We start from the raw sequence: 20,729 nt of genomic DNA, 5'->3' as shown, positions 1-20,729 counted from the left end.
ATTAGCTTGCCTAATCTCCACAACGGCTCCACCAATTCCGGGGATGCCTGGCTCCACCTTGGGTACTCCCAGCAAGGGACCATCCCACAGGGAAAGCCAGGACGGGTTCCCCAGAGTTATACAGCGCCGGGACGCCCCGTTGCTGGGGCAGCTGTGCGCTTTACAAGTATACTACATTTACATTTACATTTACATTTACAAAGAAGTTCTCTCTCTATTGAAAAAAGGAGCTATAGAGCCAGTCTCACTACAGTATCAAGGGGCCGGCGTATACTCCCTATACTTTCTAATACCCAAAATGGACAGCTCTCTCAGGCCTATACTAGACCTAAGAGACCTGAATCTATACATACGATCAGACCATTTTCACATGGTAACACTCCAACAAGTGCTCCCACTCCTTCAGCCAGGTGACTTTCTGTCTACTTTAGATTTAAAGGACACCTACTTCCATATTCCAATATATGCCGCTCACTGCAAATACCTCAAAGAGGGCAACATTACCATTTCAAAGTGATTCCATTCAAAGTCACTACTGCTCCCAGGGTATTCACAAAATCCCTGGCAGTAGTCGCAGCTCATGTGCGAAGACAACACTTTCACGTCTTCCCATACTTAGACGACTGGCTCATAAAAGCCAGTTCACAAGCAAAGTGTATACAACACACACACAAAACAGTACAGCTGCTTCACAATCTTGGATTCACAGTAAATCTGTCAAAGCCCCATCTCAAACCCTTCAGCACGCAAACGTACTTGGGAGCCACTCTTGATACAGAAAAAGCTCTAGCCTGTCCCAGTCCAGCCAGAATCCGCAACATTCAGGCTCTAATTGCCCAGTTCCAGCCTCACCACTCATTCCCAGCTTGGGCATTCATGCAGTTACTGGGAATGATGGCGTCTTTCTTCTTAATAGTTCCCTATGCAAGACTTCAAATGTGTCTCCATCAGGAATGCTTAGCGCATCAGTGGAATCAGTCTCTGCATCAGTTATCAGATCTAGTGTTGGTGGACGGCCGTAACTCAACGCTCTCTGCAGTGGTGGAATCCACAAAACTCTTCCAAAGGGTGGCCCTTCATCGATCCGGTTCCACAGACAGTGCAAACAGCAGACGCATCGCTCACTGGCTGGTGTGCTCATCTCTAAACTCACACAGTTCAGGGCATGTGGAGTCAACAGCAATAGCAGCTCCACATCAATCACCTAGAGCTACTAGCAGTATTTCTAGCGGTCAGAGCCTTTCAAGCTCACTTTGAAGGCAAAGCCGTCCTGACATGCATCGACAACATGACAGCCATGTATTTTACACAGAAACAGGGGGGACACATTCTCTCCAGCTGTCACAACTTGCACGGGACATTTGGAGGTAGGCCAAACGTCCCAAAATATATCTCCTTGCAGAACACCTTCCGGGAGTCGACAATCAAATGGCAGACCTGCTCAGCAGGCAGAGACAACAGACTCATGAGTGGGAGCTTCATCCTCAAGTTCTCCTCCCGTTCTTTCAGATGTGGGGCTTCCCAGACATAGATCTGTTCGCCACACACCAAAACACAACATGCCCAAGCTTCACCTCCAGGTATCCACACCCATTGTCCAAGGGCAATGCACCATGAAGCAATTGGTCAGGGATATTTGCCTACGCTTTTCCGTCTCTCCCACTCATTCCACTAGTGTTTTAGAAGCTCAGGCAAACGTCCCTCACACTAATCTTAATAGGTCCCACATGGGCCCGTCATGGGTTCACCACCCTGTTGGAGCTCTCAGTAGTTCCTCATCAAAAATGTCATCTCACATCCAATCTCCTCACACAGAGCCGTGGAGAGATAAGACACCCTGATCCCAGTCATCTCAACCTAGCGATCGGGCACCTGAAGTCATAGAGTTTGGCTATCTCAATCTTCCGCCAGACTGTATGAACATTATTAAGGAGGCTAGACATCCTACTACAAGAGCTTGCTATGCCACAAAATGGAAGTGGTTTGTGATAACAACCCTATCAACCCGCTTGATGCTTCAGTTCAAAACATAATGTGCTATTTACTGCATTTACAGCGCTCAAATTTAGCTTACACATCTATACGCTTACATCTCGCTGCAATAGCCGCATACCTTCAAAACAGACATTTAGTGCCTGTTATTAAGGCCTTTATGGAAGGACTCAAAAGAGTTATTCCCCCCAAGACATCCGCCTGCCTCTGTGTGGAATCTTAATATTGTTCTCACCAGATTGATGGGTCCACCCTTTGAGCCATTGCATAAATGTGAATTGCAATTTCTCACTTGAAAAGTTGCTTACCTCACTGCTATTACATCACTTAGGAGAGTGGGTGCGCTTCAGGCACTAACCATAGAAGAACCATTTTTACAAATACACCACGACAAAGTGGTTCTTCGTACTAACCCTAAATTCTTACCCAAAGTAGTATCTGCCTTTCACATCAACAAATCTGAGGAGTTGCCTGTGTTTTTCCCTCAACCAGATTCAGTGGCAGACGAGCCTTACACACATTAGATGTGAAAAGAGCATTACATTATTACATAGAAAGGACAAAACCTTTTTGTACGACTAAACAGCTCTTTGTTGCTTTTGCTCCACCACATAAAGGCAATCCCATTTCAAAATCAGGTATTGCGATATGGATAGTCAAATGTATTCAGACATGCTATGCAAAAGCACAAAGAACTTTAACAGTTCCCCCTAGAGCACAATCCTATCGCAAACGGGGGGCTTCTATGGCTTTCTTAGGAAGCATCCCCGTAGCTGACATCTGTAAAGCTGCAACATGGTTTACACTTCACACATTCACAAAACAATATTGTGCAGATGTGTTAGCACGACAACAAGCATATGTTGGCCAGGCAGTTCTATGTACACTCTTCCAAACCACTACAACAGCTACAAGTGTGTCACCACTTTGAGAGATTGCTGCTGTATAGTCTGTGCAAAGCATGTGATCTACAGCTCACATGCCTTGAATGGAAAATACTACTTACCCATTATGCATCTGTTCTTGGCATATAGAGCTGTAGATTCACATGTGCCCACCCACCTCCCTGGGTACCTATACCTGTTTCAGTACTATCTTACTTTGATACATACACATGGAGATATCTCTATTCTACGCTTACGTCCTCCATTATCACCCTCTTTCGGGAAAACAATCTAACAATGGAGTCGGTGCCAATGCGCACTATCACCAAAAGGAGGAGTCACCTTACCTCGTGATTGGAAAAGACGTCTTCGAAGAAAAACAAAGTGCAAACATCCCGACCCAACACTAGATGGCAGGCTTATGCAAAGCATGTGAATCTACAGCTCTACATGCTCTACATGCCAAGAACAGATGCATACTGGGTGAGTAGGATTTCCTTATTCATATTTGGAAGCTCATTCATTAATTAACGCACATTAAATGTTTAAACGTGTGCTGCAGGTTCCACCACATTAAATGAAATTGTTGTAACTTTTGGTACAGGTATCTATTTTTGATGATTGTGAAGATGAATTATCATGGACTCATGCCACACTGCTGTTGCATTGTGGGGAATTTGTCTGGGAAGGATTTGCCCTCTGCTCTGACAGAGAATCACATCCCTAGATGAACAGCAATGCTGTTGCTACAGTGCAATGGGTTGAATATTATAATTCATTTTCTTTTCTTTGTATCACCTAGGTATTCCTGCCAGGGGACTGAGAGGACCTGCCCAGGAGCCTCTACGATGGAACTCAGGCACTCAGTGCACCTCCAGTAACTGTAGGTAATTGAGGAGGAGTACCCCCGGCTGGTGGTGCTCGAGAAGGAGGAGGAGGAGAGAACTGCTGCTGCCTTGGGCCACCGAGCACAGGGGCAGCAGACCTAGAAAGAGGAAGATGCATCTCAGGATTGTGTTTGTGCAGGAAGGTGTCCCTTCATGCTCAAAAACAATCCTGCGTACAACGCAGCCAAAAGGCAGCACCGTGTGCTCCAGCACAGGGAAAAGACAGGAATGCGCTGTATAATGTTAGATATGATGTATTCCTTCCCTATCACGCAGAGCAGGAAGGTGACTTGCTGTGCTGAGCTGCATGATTTTTAATAAACTTGCCCCTTCATGCGTAGATGTGTGGACGTGAGTGTGACCCGAGTGCCCACCAGTGGCTGAGGTTAATTCAGGCCCTCCATCCACTACCTTGTGTATGATGCAGGAAGTTGATACCTTTGGGGGAAGTCACTCCTCACTGACGGACGCTTTCCTTGAGGAGCAGAGCCAGGCTCATATGCACGAGGCGGACCAGGCCTCTGTCTAGAGTGGCATGGTGGACAAAAAACAATGGACTGGAATGCAGCCCGAGCTGTCACTGCTGGCTGAGAGTAGTTCAAGCATTGCATCCACCCCTTCTTTTCACAAATATTTAACACACATGATGAGCACATACAATACATATAGGGTCATGTGCATTACCTCTCGTGTAAATGCATCCCTGCGATCTGGGCACACTAATGGTGGTTCAAGGTTGAACAGACAACCGACTCCGAATATTGTGTTCCAGTTAATTCACTGTTTAATAAACAAAAGTTTCATTTTGATAATGTCTCAAAATTTTTCACATCTTCAAAGAATACATTCATTTGGATGGTGTTTCAATTGATCAATAAGAGCTCCGATGCATTTCGGGCTGGGATCGCCCTTTCTCAAGGAGCACTGTGGAATGGATACAAAATACGGGCTCATCAATGTTTAAGCAAAAAACGCAAATGTAAAGTCAATTGCATGGTATTAGACAAATGTGGAGCCGATTGTGGCTCGGTGGGGGAATCTAACATGCTGGCATGCATTCGGGTTTGTGGATCACGAGCGGGTGTTGTGAACAATCAGGATGAAAAGTAGCTGCGGTGTGTAAAGGTTTAAAAACAACATGCTGTATGTGAGCGGTGAACATAGCGGCAAAAGGAGCGAGTAATCTATGTGACTGGAGTGTGGTGATTAAACGCAACTGGATCGATCATGCGTGATAATATTTTTTGAGACGAACATCAAGTTGGGGATGTGTGAAATCTACTGGAGCGTGACTAAGTAGAAAGAAATGTGCGCAGTAAAACAATGCCCCGTGTAAAACGGAACTTACGTTTTTAGTTTGGATCCCAGTTTGCAGGAACCTGAAAGCAGAGTGACGACCATTAGCGGTTAAATCTTAAGGGTGTGATAAGGATATTTTAGGAAGTGGTGGCAAACTTACGTTTGTAGAAGGTTAGTCTCGCATGAACACGGGCACTTTCATGTTGAAGGCTGAGAAGCAGCGGAGTCTGCGAACTCCGTGCAGAATCAAACGGAGTGCTGCAGCAAAGCCGACTTACACAGACAAGGTGTGGTTAGAGGAAGGACTGTGGGATCATGCATTAGCGTGGCGGCCATATTGGAATGGGGTGCAGTGGATGTTAACCCGTGGGGGAGTGATGCTAATAAAAGTGTTACAATGAGGGAATCATGCAAGGTGTTATGCCGAACAACTTTTGGCAATGCGTGTGATAAGTACCACGCAGGGTACTATAAATAACAGTTAAATTCAAGGCGGTCATTAAGACCGTACGGCTTCATGGCCTGGAGTCTGTAAATCCAAGATGTTTCTTTTTGTAGAAGTGTCTTATTCTGATCTTTTCCTTCCAGTTTGTGTACCATCTCAAGGACTAAAAACTTCAGTTGCGCAATATTGTGGGCGGCTTCAGTGAAGTGGTTGGCAATGTTTGATTTAGTGTTCTTGGTTCTAATATTGGACTTATGTTCAGTGATGCGGGTTTTGATTTTCCTGGATGTTTTACCTACATAAATCATGCCACAAGGGCATTTCAACAGGTAGATTAGGTTACTTGAGTCGCATGTGGCGTTCACTTTTAATTTTATGTCAAAGCCCTTCATTGTGTGGTTGATGGTGTTCCCTTTAATGATGTTGTTGCAATTGCTGCAATGATGACACGGGCGGGTGCCAGTGTATGTCCCATCTTCCGAGATTTTTTTTGATAAAGTTTCTTTGATGTTTTGTGCTCGGGTATAAGCAAAAATCGGGGTTTCTTTGAATAAATCTCCGAAATCAGGTTCTGAAGCTAAGATCCGCCAATGCTTCTTGATGATTTTTTTGTGTATTTGGCTAGAAGTGGAGTATTTACTGACAATTACTGTTCTAGTGTGTGCTGTCTTTGGGACGCTTTGAAGAGCTTGGGAATGTGAAATTGCAGATACCTTTGTTAGCGCCTCTTCAATAACTTCTTTGGGATAACCTCTTTCGGAGAATCTGGTAGACATGGTTTCCATTTGTGTTCTGCTTGTTTCTGGGTCTGACATGATGCGTTTTATTCTCAGCATTTGGCTGTAGGGCAAATGTTTTTTTAGGGAGTTCTGGTGATACGATACATGCCACACATGCAGCTGGTCGTGAAGGACCACAGTTGTTTGGAGTGAACAGATTTATAGAGGATAAAGTAGAGTCACATGGGTAACGTGCGGATGGGTAACGTGCGGATGGGTAAAGTGCGGATGGGTAACGTGCGGATGGGTAACGTGCGGATGGGTATCGTGTGGATGGGTAACATGCGAATGGGTAACGTGCGGATGGGTATCGTGCAGGTGGGTAACGTCGGATGGGCATAGTGCGGATGGGTAACGTCGGATGGGTATCGTGCAGATGGGTAACGTCGGATGGTCATAGTGCGGATGGGTATCATGCGGATGGGTAACATGCGAATGGGTATCGTGCGGATGGGTATCGTGCGGATGGGTAACGTGCAAATGGGTATCGTGCAGATGGGTATCGTGCGGATGGGTAACGTGTGGATGGGTATCGTGCGGATGGGTAACATGCGAATGGGTAACGTGTGGATGGGTAACGTCGGATGGTTATCGGGTGGATGTGTAACATGAAGATGGGTAATGTGCGAATGGGTAACTTGTGGATGGGTATCATGTGATGAGTAATATGTGGATGGGTAACGTGCGGATGGGTAACGTGCGGAAGGGTAATGTGTGGATTGGTAACGTGCGGATGGGTAACATGCGGATGGGTAATGTGTGGATGGGTATCGTGTGGATGGGTAACGTGAGAATGGGTAACGTGAGAATGGGTAACGTGCGGATGGGTAATGTGCGGATGGGTAACGTGCGGATGGATAACGTGTGGATGGGTAATGTGTGGATGGGTATCGTGTGGATGGGTAACGTGCGGATGGGTAATGTGTGGATGGGTATCGTGTGGATGGGTAACGTGAGAATGGGTAACATGCGGATGGGTAACGTGCGGATGGGTAACGTGTGGATGGGTATTGTGTGGATGGGTAACGTGCGGATGGGTAATGTGTGGATGGGTATCGTGTGGATGGGTAACGTGAGAATGGGTAACGTGCGGATGGGTAACGTGCGGATGGGTAATGTGCGGATGGGTAACGTGTGGATGGGTATCGTGTGGATGGGTAACGTGCGGATGGGTATCGTGTGGATGGGTAAAAAGAGCCGAACCCGCCATTCAGAAACTGAAGTTCCTGCAGCTTCCAGACCTCAGAAAGACTCCTGAATTTTACCACCCATGTCTTTAACCAAATATCTGCCTTTTCTCCATCTTGTTTCATGTCATGCCATGGTGCAAGTTGTGGATCTAGCTTGGTTTATTGATGTTAACTCTGTGTAACCCCTCCCAGGCGGGTGAGTGCCCTGAATCTCCCTGGCAGATACATGAATCCCACCTTCCCTTACGGTCACAGATGAAACAAGCCTCTGTTGGTGCAAAAAGGCCGCAGCTTCTCTTTATTCACATATCGACTTAAGAAAAAAGCAAATCTCTACATCATTTTAACCTTGTGGTACACCCAGGGGACTCCCCACTGATTGGTGGCTTCAAACCAAGCTGACCAATCGGTGACTGGTGTTTATCTGGGCGCAGCTGCCGCCCACTCTGGTTACCACCATCCAGTAGGGGTTTGTTGTGGGCCCTGCCCGGGTCCGGCTAAGCATACCCGGACTGGTGGTTTCTCGCTGAGACGCAACTTCTTTTCCACCTGCGCTTCAGGCTCGTGTATCGTCATCTTCGCATCGCTTCCTCTCTTCCCTTCTCTGAGCGGAACCTTTTCATGGTTCATCGAGTCTCACAATCAAATCCTTCGACTCCTTCCTACCTGTGATCAGTACTGCACCGTTCATATACTCTTCCCTTTGACTCTTAGGGACTCATTTATGGGATTTTGGTGTAGGGCTGCGCAGCACGCACCTTGCAGCACACACCTTGCAACACGCACCTTGCAGCGCTGCCCGACACTGCAGTGGAAGGGCAGGAACGCACTGGATTTAAGCAATACGCTGCATTCCTGTCCTTTCCATCTGCACCAGCCCCGTTTCTACCGCTAACGTAGGCAGCCTTGCACCCTGGTGCGCGAGCACCTCCGTTGCATGCAGGATTGTTTTTGTGCAGGAAGGGGCACCTTCCTGCAATAAACACTCCCACGAGGCATTTTCCTCTTTCCATGTGTGCTGCAGACTGCCACAGACATGGAAAGATGAAAAAAGGAGGCGAAAAAAACAAATTCACATATTTCTCCTCGTTACGTCTCACCTCGGTCGGCGAACAGATTTAGCGGCTCCCCGGGTTTAATGAGTTTGTAAATCTGGGGCAGCGTCAGAATCCACGGATGCTGCGTGGGAAAACGCACCGCAACGCCCACGGAACGCCCACGGAACGCCCATGGAACACCGCCCGTAAACACAGTAAGGTGAAAAAGCGATTTGCGCTGCGTTCCCTTGCTATTGATCTTTCAGGCCCTTCAAACCCACACAGGGTGGCTTTGCGTGACTTCATATATCGAAATAAGAGCCCTGTGTCACGCATGTACCACTTTACGAGATGAAAAAGTAACGCAGGGTCCTCATGCCCATTCATCCTTCCCAGAGACTCTTTCTCTAGAACCTGACCTGCTCTGTTTTGTGGCCCCAGACATTTGAATGTGTCTCTTGTCCGATCTAGTGGGTCTAGGGGATCTAGTGGGTCAGGCAGATCTAGTGGGTCAGGCGGATCTAGTGGGTCAGCTGGATCTAGTGGGTCTAGGGGATCTAGTGGGTCTAGGGGATCTAGTGGGTCTAGGGGATCTAGTGGGCCAGGCAGATCTAGTGGGTCAGGCAGATCTAGTGGGTCTAGGGGATCTAGTGGGTCTAGGGGATCTAGTGGGTCTAGGGGATCTAGTGGGTCTAGGGGATCTAGTGGGCCTTACAGATCTAGCAAATCTAGTGGGTCTAGTGGATCTAGGGGAGGTAGAGGGCCTAAGGATCTAGTGGGTCTAGCAGATCGAGCAGATCTAGTGGATCTAGCAGATCTAGTAGAGACCTCTCTGTCCTTCCGCCAGGCCCTCAGGCCTGAGTCTGCTCCACTTGGCCGTGCCTACGCGCTCTTCTCTGCCCCCAGCCAGCGCTTCTAGTGCCTCGATTCCCCCCTGTGTGCTTCTAGGAGCTTTATAAGTCCTTATAGTGGAAGAGAGTCCAGGTCGCCCAGTCTGGGGGAGGCAGGGGGGGCTGGGCCAGGATCACTGTCTACGGACAGCGCTGCTGTCCCAATCTGTGGATTCAGACTTTAAAGAGACAGAATGGAGAGTAAAATCATAAATGCGGACCCGGATGGAGCAGCCCCTCACCTTCATTTTTATTCCCGAATTCGACCCTCTATCCGAGGACAGAGACCCGTGAAGTCAGCAGGACGGATCTGTGTGGAAACACAAGTGGAGACACCTGAGGCAAGGCCACGCAGGGTGAACCCACGTGATGACGTCAGCGGTGAGAGGGGTCATGATCTCCCAAGTATTACGCTCTGCCCGACTTGGAATCGGGTCCATAACCCGGTGAGACGGAAGCGACCCTCCTCGTCTCTGGGTGACAAACACTGTGGTGTCATCAGAGGTGACAACATGTGGCTTAACGGCCAGAGCGGCCGACTTTCAATCAGGGAAACCAGGTTCTGCTCAGTCGGGAGGCTCACACATCCTGTAATTCTTGGCAAATCACTTCATCTCGCCGTGCCTACAAAAATTAATATGTCCCTCTGTAACACAACTGGTGCTCATGTAAAGCGCTCTGATACCTTCGGGTCGGGTTGGCGCTATATAAAACTGCAAAAAAACTAAAGAAAACCACATGGCAGGTCAGCAAAGCATCAAGAATGCCCTCCCTGTCTCTGCTGTCAGCACACACAGGTTTACCAAGCAGCGTGCGCTCAGTGTGCAGAGGACACTCACTCCAGGCCACATCAGGCCAGCGGTGCGCTCAGTCTGCAGAGGACACTCACTCCAGGCCACATCAGGCCAGCGGTGCGCTCAGTCTGCAGAGGACACTCACTCCAGGCCACATCAGGACAGCGGTGCGCTCAGTCTGCAGAGGACACTCACTCCAGGCCACATCAGGCCAGCGGTGCGCTCAGTCTGCAGAGGACACTCACTCCAGGCCACATCAGGACAGCGGTGCGCTCAGTCTGCAGAGGACACTCACTCCAGGCCACATCAGGACAGCGGTGTCAGGGAAAGGAAAACAAACCTGCGCTCGGCATTGATTCAGCCGGGCTATCAGGTTATCTCGTTATTCCCCGCGGCACGTAACACTCCGCTCAAGTGCTGGGAAGAAGCATCAAGGCTTCCAGACGCAGGCAGTCACTGGGAGCGGGGCCTGCGGGTCTCCATGGCAACGCGCAGCATCCCAGAGCCTGCAGAGCTCAGCTGAGCTGAGCTGAGCCCTGCGTGACTGCGGTGGAGGCGCGCAGCCTCAGCCTCACATGGCACAGCTGATGACTGATACTGATGCGTGTTTCTTGAGCCCCAAGATTCACGACCACATAAGCACTCTTATTCCTGTACTAGGTTGGGGAAACGGCCATTACAACGAAGCCTTTACAACGAAATCGTTAACCACGCATGTAGTACAACGCATGTGTGGTTAACACGAAAGCCTTTACCACGCATACCTTTACTACGAGGTTTGTAGTAAAGGTATATGTGGTAAAGGTAAAAAGAAAAAAAAGGGGGGTCTCCGCCCCAAAAAAGAAACTCACCTGAAGTCACGTCGGGTATCAGCGTCGTTTAAGAGAAAACGGAAAATAAACTTCCGCTTTCTCTTAACGACGTATGACGTCACCACGCTATTAATTGTGGTAAATGTAATGCGTGGTAAACTAATTCCGTTGTAACACATGCGTGGTAAAGGCATGCTTTGCAACGGAATTCACTGTAACGTCATATATTCACTGGGTTGATGCTGGTTTTGCGTAAGATTTTAAATGAAGATTTTATACACGTTTTTGATTGGTAACTTCTTTAATTTTTCATGAAATTTTCTTTCATATCAATGTATTCTTCAACATTTCATCATTGTTTAAATCATCCTGCTTTTCCTGAATACGTCAGGTTTTCATCATACCCGATGCATTTCGAGCATAAAGCTCTTCCTCAGGGGACTGTTAATCTGAATGCCTTTGTGTTTTTTCAAATAACGATTCGGCGTTTTATTCATCTCATTCCTGTGTCCTCGCTAGGGTGTGCGGCGCTCTATCCGTCCGCGCCTCTGTGACCCGCTGGTGTGCCGGTCACGTGGTGTGTGGTTGTGAATCTTGGGGCTCAAGAAACACGCATCAGTATCAGTTCAAGTTACCCCTGGGGCTCAGTAGGGGATCCACATTCAGCACCAGCCACGCCATTGAAAAAGCATACAAAGAGACTACAACTAAGAGATACACTGAGTGCGGAGTCTAGTCCATTTGGCAATCTAAAACAGCTGATGACTGCTCACGGTGTGCGTCGCGCAATAACTACACTCCACGCTCTTACTTGAAGCGTAAAAGGCCATTTATTAGGACAAGGTTGCAATCATTTAGACTTATTAACAGTACATCAAGGTATGAAATATACGTTTCCATCCCATACCCACGCATTCTCCATTCTGCCTTTCCAAAACCATCCCACCTGTTTGACTCTTCACCCATTCACTCGATAACCTCCTTCCTTTCCCCATTCTCACCTTCACTTGCCCTCCAAGCACCCTCTGTTGACTTTGCCTTCATTGCTCATTGCCTCCCGTGCCCCACTATCAGTCACCTGTGTACCGTTCTCCCCCCACCCGAGGAGTGGATCCGCCCGTATGTGACTCCCCACCCCTCCAAAGTACCGTAACGCCCCTGCACCGCAACCTGCCCTGAACTGGCAAACAGACCTCAAACCACCCCCAGTCCTTCACTAAAAACCTGTAGGGTGGGCGAGTGGACAAACTTAAGCGTCCTCCCGGTGGTGCTCAGGTGTCAGGAAGAGGCCGGATCCTCCTCTCCTGACACCTTCTATGCCCTCCCCAATCCCACCCCTTCTTTTAACCCCACTCGTCCCGCCATCCACCTTGTCCTTCCGTTTATCGCGCGAAAACCCTGGGGGAAGACTGGTCTGCGACCTTCACTGCCCCCGGGATCCGCAGGTGATGGGGTGGGATCACTGGGTCTGAACCTGAGTCCAGCTACCTCCTGCGTCACTGCGTCTCTGAACCTACTCCCAGGTACCTCCGGCGTCCCTGTGTCTGACCCTATGCTCAGGTACCTCCTGGCTCCCTGTGTCTGACCCTACGCTCAGGTACCTCCTGCGTCCCTATGTCTGACCCTACGCTCAGGTACCTCCTGCGTCCCTGTGTCTGACCCTACGCTCAGGGAGCTCCTGCGTCCCTGTGTCTGACCCTACGCTCAGGTACCTCCTGGCTCCCTGTGTCTGACCCTACGCTCAGGTACCTCCAGCATCCCTGTGTCTGAACCTACGCTCAGGTACCTCCTGTGTCCCTATGTCTGACCCTACGCTCAGGTACCTCCTGCGTCCCTGTGTCTGACCCTACGCTCAGGGAGCTCCTGCGTCCCTGTGTCTGACCCTACGCTCAGGTACCTCCTGGCTCCCTGTGTCTGACCCTACGCTCAGGTACCTCCAGCATCCCTGTGTCTGAACCTACGCTCAGGTACCTCCTGTGTCCCTGCGTCTGACCCTACGCTCAGGTACCTCCTGGCTCCCTGTGTCTGACCCTACGCTCAGGTACCTCCAGCATCCCTGTGTCTGAACCTACGCTCAGGTACCTCCTGTGTCCCTGCGTCTGAACCTACACTCAGGTACCTCCTGCGTCCCTGTGTCTGACCCTACGCTCAGTTACCTTCTGGCTCCCTGTGTCTGACCCTACGCTCAGGTGCCTCCTGCATCCCTGTGTCTGACCCTATGCTCAGGTACATCCTGCGTCCCTGTGTCTGACTCTACGCTCAGGTACCTCCTGCTTCCCTGTGTCTGACTCTACGCTCAGGTACCTCCTGGCTCCCTGTGTCTGACCCTACGCTCAGGTACCTCCTGCGTCCCTATGTCTGACCCTACGCTCAGGTACCTCCTGCGTCCCTGTGTCTGACTCTACGCTCAGGTAGCTCCTGCGTCCCTGTGTCTGACCCTATGCTCAGGTACCTCCTGCGTCCTTGTGTCTGATCCTACGCTCAGGTACCTTCTGCGTCCCTGCATCTGAACCTACTCTCAGGTACCTCCTGCGTCCCTGTGTCTGACCCTACGCTCAGGTACCTCCTGCGTCCCTGTGTCTGACCCTACGCTCAGGGAGCTCCTGCGTCCCTGTGTCTGACCCTACGCTCAGGTACCTCCTGCATCCCTATGTCTGACCCTACGCTCAGGTACCTCCTGGCTCCCTGTGTCTGACTCTACGCTCAGGTACCTCCTGGCTCCCTGTGTCTGACCCTACGCTCAGGTACCTCCTGCGTCCCTGTGTCTGACTCTACGCTCAGGTACCTCCTGCGTCCCTGCATCTGAACCTACGCTCAGGTACCTCCTGCGTCCCTGCATCTGAACCTACGCTCAGGTACCTCCTGCGTCCCTGTGTCTGACCCGACGCTCAGGTACCTCCTGCGTCCCTGCATCTGAACCTACTCTCAGGTACCTCCTGTGTCCCTGTGTCTGACTCTACGCTCAGGTACCTCCTGCGTCCTTGTGTCTGACCCGACGCTCAGGTACCTCCTGCATCCCTGTGTCTGACCCTACGCTCAGGTACCTCCTGCGTCCCTGTGTCTGACCCGATGCTCAGGTACCTCCTGCGTCCCTGCATCTGAACCTACTCTCAGGTACCTCCTGCGTCCCTGTGTCTGACCCTACGCTCTGGTACCTCCTGCGTCCCTGTGTCTGACCCGACGCTCAGGTACCTCCTGCATCCCTGTGTCTGACCCTATGCTCAGGTACCTACTGCGTCCCTGCATCTGAACCTACGCTCAGGTACCTACTGTGTCCCTGCATCTGAACCTACGCTCAGATGCCTCTGGCGTCCCAGCATCTGAACCTACTCTCAGGTACCTCCTGTGTCCCTGTGTCTGACCCGACGCTCAGGTACCTCCTGCATCCCTGTGTCTGACCCTACGCTCAGGTACCTCCTGCGTCCCTGCATCTGAACCTACGCTCAGGTACCTCCTGCGTCCCTGTGTCTGACCCTATGCTCAGGTACCTCCTGCGTCCCTGTGTCTGACCCTACGCTCAGGTACCTCCTGCGTCCCTGTGTCTGACCCTACGCTCAGGTACCTCCTGCGTCCCTGCATCTGAACCTACGCTCAGGTACCTACTGCGTCCCTGCATCTGAACCTACGCTCAGGTACCTCCTGCGTCCCTGTGTCTGACCCTATGCTCAGGTACCTCCTGCGTCCCTGTGTCTGACCCTACGCTCAGGTACCTCCTGCGTCCCTGTGTCTGACCCTACGCTCAGGTGCCTCCTGCATCCCTGTGTCTGCCCCTATGCTCAGGTACCTCCTGCGTCCCTGTGTCTGACCCGACGCTCAGGTACCTCCTGCATCCCTGTGTCTGACCCTATGCTCAGGTACCTCCTGCGTCCCTGTGTCTGACCCTACGCTCAGGTACCTTCTGCGACCCTGCATCTGAACCTACTTCCAGTTACCTCCGGCGTCCCTGTGTCTGACACTACGCTCAGGTACCTCCTGCGTCCCTGCATCTGAACCTGCGCTCAAGTACCTTCTGGGTCCCTGCATCTGAACCTATTCCCAGGTACCTCCTGCGTCCCTGCATCTGAACCTACTCTCCCAGGTACCTCCTGCGTCCCTGCATCTGAACCTACTCTCCCAGGTGCCTCCTGTGTCCCTGCATCTGAACCTGCGCTCAGGTACCTCCTGCGTCCCTGCATCTGAACCTATTCCCAGGTACCTCCGGCGTCCATGTGTTTGACCCGACGCTCAGGTACCTCCTGCGTCCCTGTGTCTGACCCTACGCTCAGGTACCTCCTGCATCTGAACCTACGCTCAGATGCCTCTGGCATCCCTGCGTCTGAAACTACGCTCAGGTACCTCCTGCGTCCCTGTGTCGGACCCTACGCTCAGGTACCTCCTGCGTCCCTGTGTCTGACCCTACGCTCAGGTACCTCCTGCGTCCCTGTGTCTGACCCGATGCTCAGGTACCTCCTGCGTCACTGCGTCTCTGAACCTACTCCGAGGTACCTCCTGCGTCTCTGTGTCTGACCCGATGCTCAGGTACCTCCTGCATCCCTGTGTCTGACCCTATGCTCAGGTACCTCCTGCGTCCCTGCATCTGAACCTACGCTCAGGTACCTCCTGCGTCCCTGCGTTTGACCCTACGCTCAGGTGCCTCCTGCATCCCTGTGTCTGACCCTATGCTCAGGTACCTCCGGCGTCCCTGCATCTGAACCTACGCTCAGGGAGCTCCTGCGTCCCTGTGTCTGACCCGACGCTCAGGTACCTCCTGCATCCCTGTGTCTGACCCTATGCTCAGGTACCTACTGCGTCCCTGCATCTGAACCTACGCTCAGGTACCTCCTGCGTCCCTGCGTTTGACCCTACGCTCAGGTGCCTCCTGCATCCCTGTGTCTGACCCTATGCTCAGGTACCTCCGGCGTCCCTGCATCTGAACCTACGCTCAGGTACCTCCTGCGTCCCTGTGTCTGACCCTACGCTCAGGTGCCTCCTGCATCCCTGTGTCTGACCCTTTGCTCAGGTATCTCCTGTGTCCCTGTGTCTGAACCTACGCTCAGGTACCTTCTGCGACCCTGCATCTGAACCTACTTCCAGTTACCTCCGGCGTCCCTGTGTCTGACACTACGCTCAGGTACCTCCTGCGTCCCTGCATCTGAACCTGCGCTCAAGTACCTTCTGCGTCCCTGCATCTGAACCTACTCCCAGGTACCTCCTGCGTCCCTGCATCTGAACCTGCGCTCAGGTACCTCCTGCGTCCCTGCATCTGAACCTATTCCCAGGTACCTCCGGCGTCCATGTGTCTGACTCTACGCTCAGGTACCTCCTGCGTCCTTGTGTCTGACCCGACGCTCAGGTACCTTCTGCGTCCCTGTGTCTGACCCTATGCTCAGGTACCTCCTGCGTCCCTGCATCTGAACCTACTCTCAGGTACCTCCTGCGTCCCTGTGTCTGACCCTATGCTCAGGTACCTCCGGCGTCCCTGCATCTGAACCTACTCTCAGGTACCTCCTGTGTCCCTGTGTCTGACTCTACGCTCAGGTACCTCCTGCGTCCTTGTGTCTGACCCGACGCTCAGGTACCTTCTGCGTCCCTGTGTCTGACCCTATGCTCAGGTACCTCCTGCGTCCCTGTGTCTGACCCGACGCTCAGGTACCTCCTGCGTCCCTGCATCTGAACCTACTCTCAGGTACCTCCTGTGTCCCTGTGTCTGACTCTACGCTCAGGTACCTCCTGCGTCCTTGTGTCTGACCCGACGCTCAGGTACCTTCTGCGTCCCTGTGTCTGACCCTATGCTCAGGTGCCTCCTGCGTCCCTGCATCTGAACCTACTCTCAGGTACCTCCTGCGTCCCTGTGTCTGACCCGACGCTCAGGTACCTCCTGCGTCCCTGCATCTGAACCTACTCTCAGGTACCTCCTGCATCCCTGTGTCTGACCCTACGCTCAGGTACCTCCTGCGTCCCTGTGTCTGACCCTACGCTCAGGTACCTCCTGCGTCCCTGTGTCTGACCCGATGCTCAGGTACCTCCTGCGTCACTGCGTCTCTGAACCTACTCCGAGGTACCTCCTGCGTCTCTGTGTCTGACCCGATGCTCAGGTGCCTCCTGCGTCCCTGCATCTGAACCTACTCTCAGGTACCTCCTGCGTCCCTGTGTCTGACCCTATGCTCAGGTACCTCAGGCGTCCCTGCATCTGAACCTACTCTCAGGTACCTCCTGCGTCCCTGTGTCTGACCCGACGCTCAGGTACCTCCTGCATCCCTGTGTCTGACCCTATGCTCAGGTACCTACTGCGTCCCTGCATCTGAACCTACGCTCAGGTACCTCCTGCGTCCCTGTGTCTGACCCTACGCTCAGGTGCCTCCTGCATCCCTGTGTCTGACCCTACGCTCAGGTACCTCCTGCGTCCCTGTGTCTGACCCTACGCTCAGGTGCCTCCTGCATCCCTGTGTCTGCCCCTATGCTCAGGTACCTCCTGCGTCCCTGTGTCTGACCCGACGCTCAGGTACCTCCTGCATCCCTGTGTCTGACCCTATGCTCAGGTACCTCCTGCGTCCCTGTGTCTGACCCTACGCTCAGGTACCTCCTGCGTCCCTGTGTCTGACCCGACGCTCAGGTACCTCCTGCATCCCTGTGTCTGACCCTATGCTCAGGTACCTCCTGCGTCCCTGTGTCTGACCCTACGCTCTGGTACCTCCTGCGTCCCTGTGTCTGACCCGATGCTCAGGTACCTCCTGCATCCCTGTGTCTGACCCTATGCTCAGGTACCTCCTGCGTCCCTGTGTCTGACCCTACGCTCAGGTACCTTCTGCGACCCTGCATCTGAACCTACTTCCAGTTACCTCCGGCGTCCCTGTGTCTGACCCTACGCTCAGGTACCTCCTGCGTCCCTGCATCTGAACCTGCGCTCAAGTACCTTCTGCGTCCCTGCATCTGAACCTACGCTCAGGTACCTACTGTGTCCCTGCATCTGAACCTACTCCCAGGTACCTCCTGTGTCCCTGCATCTGAACCTGCGCTCAGGTACCTCCTGCGTCCCTGCATCTGAACCTACGCTCAGGTACCTCCTGCGTCCCTGTGTCTGACCCTACGCTCAGGTACCTCCTGCATCTGAACCTACGCTCAGATGCCTCTGGCATCCCTGCGTCTGAAACTACGCTCAGGTACCTCCTGCGTCCCTGTGTCTGACCCTACGCTCAGGTACCTCCTGCGTCCCTGTGTCTGACCCGATGCTCAGGTACCTCCTGCGTCACTGCGTCTCTGAACCTACTCCGAGGTACCTCCTGCGTCTCTGTGTCTGACCCGATGCTCAGGTGCCTCCTGCGTCCCTGCATCTGAACCTACTCTCAGGTACCTCCTGCGTCCCTGTGTCTGACCCGACGCTCAGGTACCTCCTGCATCCCTGTGTCTGACCCTATGCTCAGGTACCTACTGCGTCCCTGCATCTGAACCTACGCTCAGCTACCTCCTGCGTCCCTGCGTTTGACCCTACGCTCAGGTGCCTCTTGCATCCCGGTGTCTGACCCTACGCTCAGGTACCTCCGGCGTCCCTGCATCTGAACCTACTCTCAGGTACCTCCTGCGTCCCTGTGTCTGACCCAACGCTCAGGTACCTCCTGCATCCCTGTGTCTGACCCTATGCTCAGGTACCTACTGCGTCCCTGCATCTGAACCTACGCTCAGGTACCTCCTGCATCCCTGTGTCTGACCCTATGCTCAGGTACCTCCTGCGTCCCTGTGTCTGACCCTACGCTCAGGTGCCTCCTGCATCCCTGTGTCTGAACCTACTCCCAGGTACCTCCTGCGTCCCTGTGTCTGACCCTATGCTCAGGTACCTCCGGCGTCCCTGCATCTGAACCTACTCTCAGGAGCCTCCTGCGTCCCTGTGTCTGACCCTATGCTCAGGTACCTCCGGCGTCCCTGCATCTGAACCTACTCTCAGGTACCTCCTGCGTCCCTGTGTCTGACCCAACGCTCAGGTACCTCCTGCATCCCTGTGTCTGACCCTATGCTCAGGTACCTACTGCGTCCCTGCATCTGAACCTACGCTCAGGTACCTCCTGCATCCCTGTGTCTGACCCTATGCTCAGGTACCTCCTGCGTCCCTGTGTCTGACCCTACGCTCAGGTGCCTCCTGCATCCCTGTGTCTGAACCAATGCTCAGGTACCTACTGTGTCCCTGCGTCTGGACCTACTTCCAGTTACCTCCGGCGTCCCTGTGTCTGACCCTATGCTCAGGTACCTCCTGCGTCCCTGTGTCTGACCCTACGCTCAGGTACCTTCTGCGACCCTGCATCTGAACCTACTTCCAGTTACCTCCGGCGTCCCTGTGTCTGACACTACGCTCAGGTACCTCCTGCGTCCCTGCATCTGAACCTGCTCCCAGGTACCTCCTGCGTCCCTGCATCTGAACCTGCGCTCAGGTACCTCCTGCGTCCCTGCATCTGAACCTGCGCTCAGGTACCTCCTGCGTCCCTGCATCTGAACCTGCGCTCAGGTACCTCCTGCGTCCCTGCATCTGAACCTATTCCCAGGTACCTCCTGCGTCCCTGCATCTGAACCTGCGCTCAGGTACCTCCTGCGTCCCTGCATCTGAACCTATTCCCAGGTACCTCCGGCGTCCCTGTGTTTGACCCTACGCTCAGGTACCTCCTGCATCTGAACCTACGCTCAGATGCCTCTGGCGTCCCTGCGTCTGAAACTACGCTCAGGTACCTCCTGCGTCCCTGTGTCTGACCCTACGCTCAGGTACCTCCTGCATCTGAACCTACGCTCAGATGCCTCTGGCGTCCCAGCGTCTGAAACTACGCTCAGGTACCTCCTGCGTCCCTGTGTCTGACCCTACGCTCAGGTACCTCCTGCGTCCCTGTGTCTGACCCGATGCTCAGGTACCTCCTGCGTCACTGCGTCTCTGAACCTACTCCGAGGTACCTCCTGCGTCTCTGTGTCTGACCCGATGCTCAGGTGCCTCCTGCGTCCCTGCATCTGAACCTACTCTCAGGTACCTCCTGCGTCCCTGTGTCTGACCCTATGCTCAGGTACCTCCGGCATCCCTGCATCTGAACCTACTCTCAGGTACCTCCTGTGTCCCTGTGTCTGACCCGACGCTCAGGTACGTCCTGCATCCCTGTGTCTGACCCTATGCTCAGGTACCTACTGCGTCCCTGCATCTGAACCTACGCTCAGGTACCTCCTGCGTCCCTGCGTCTGACCCTACGCTCAGGTGCCTCCTGCATCCCTGTGTCTGACCCTACGCTCAGGTACCTCCTGCGTCCCTGTGTCTGACCCTACGCTCAGGTGCCTCCTGCATCCCTGTGTCTGACCCTATGCTCAGGTACATCCTGCGTCCCTGTGTCTGACCCTACGCTCTGGTACCTCCTGCGTCCCTGTGTCTGACCCGACGCTCAGGTACCTCCTGCATCCCTGTGTCTGACCCTATGCTCAGGTACCTCCTGCGTCCCTGTGTCTGACCCTACGCTCAGGTGCCTCCTGCATCCCTGTGTCTGACCCTATGCTCAGGTACCTCCTGTGTCCCTGCGTCTGAACCTACTCCCAGGTACCTCCTGTGTCCCTGCCTCTGAACCTACGCTCAGGTACCTTCTGCGACCCTGCATCTGAACCTACTTCCAGTTACCTCCGGCATCCCTGTGTCTGACACTACGCTCAAGTACCTCCTGCGTCCCTGCATCTGAACCTGCGCTCAGGTACCGCCTGCGTCCCTGCATCTGAACCTATTCCCAGGTA

Source organism: Lissotriton helveticus, chromosome 4_2 (assembly GCF_964261635.1).
Source record: "Lissotriton helveticus chromosome 4_2, aLisHel1.1, whole genome shotgun sequence".
NCBI lineage: Eukaryota > Metazoa > Chordata > Amphibia > Caudata > Salamandridae > Lissotriton > Lissotriton helveticus.
This window is presented reverse-complemented; position numbering follows the sequence as displayed.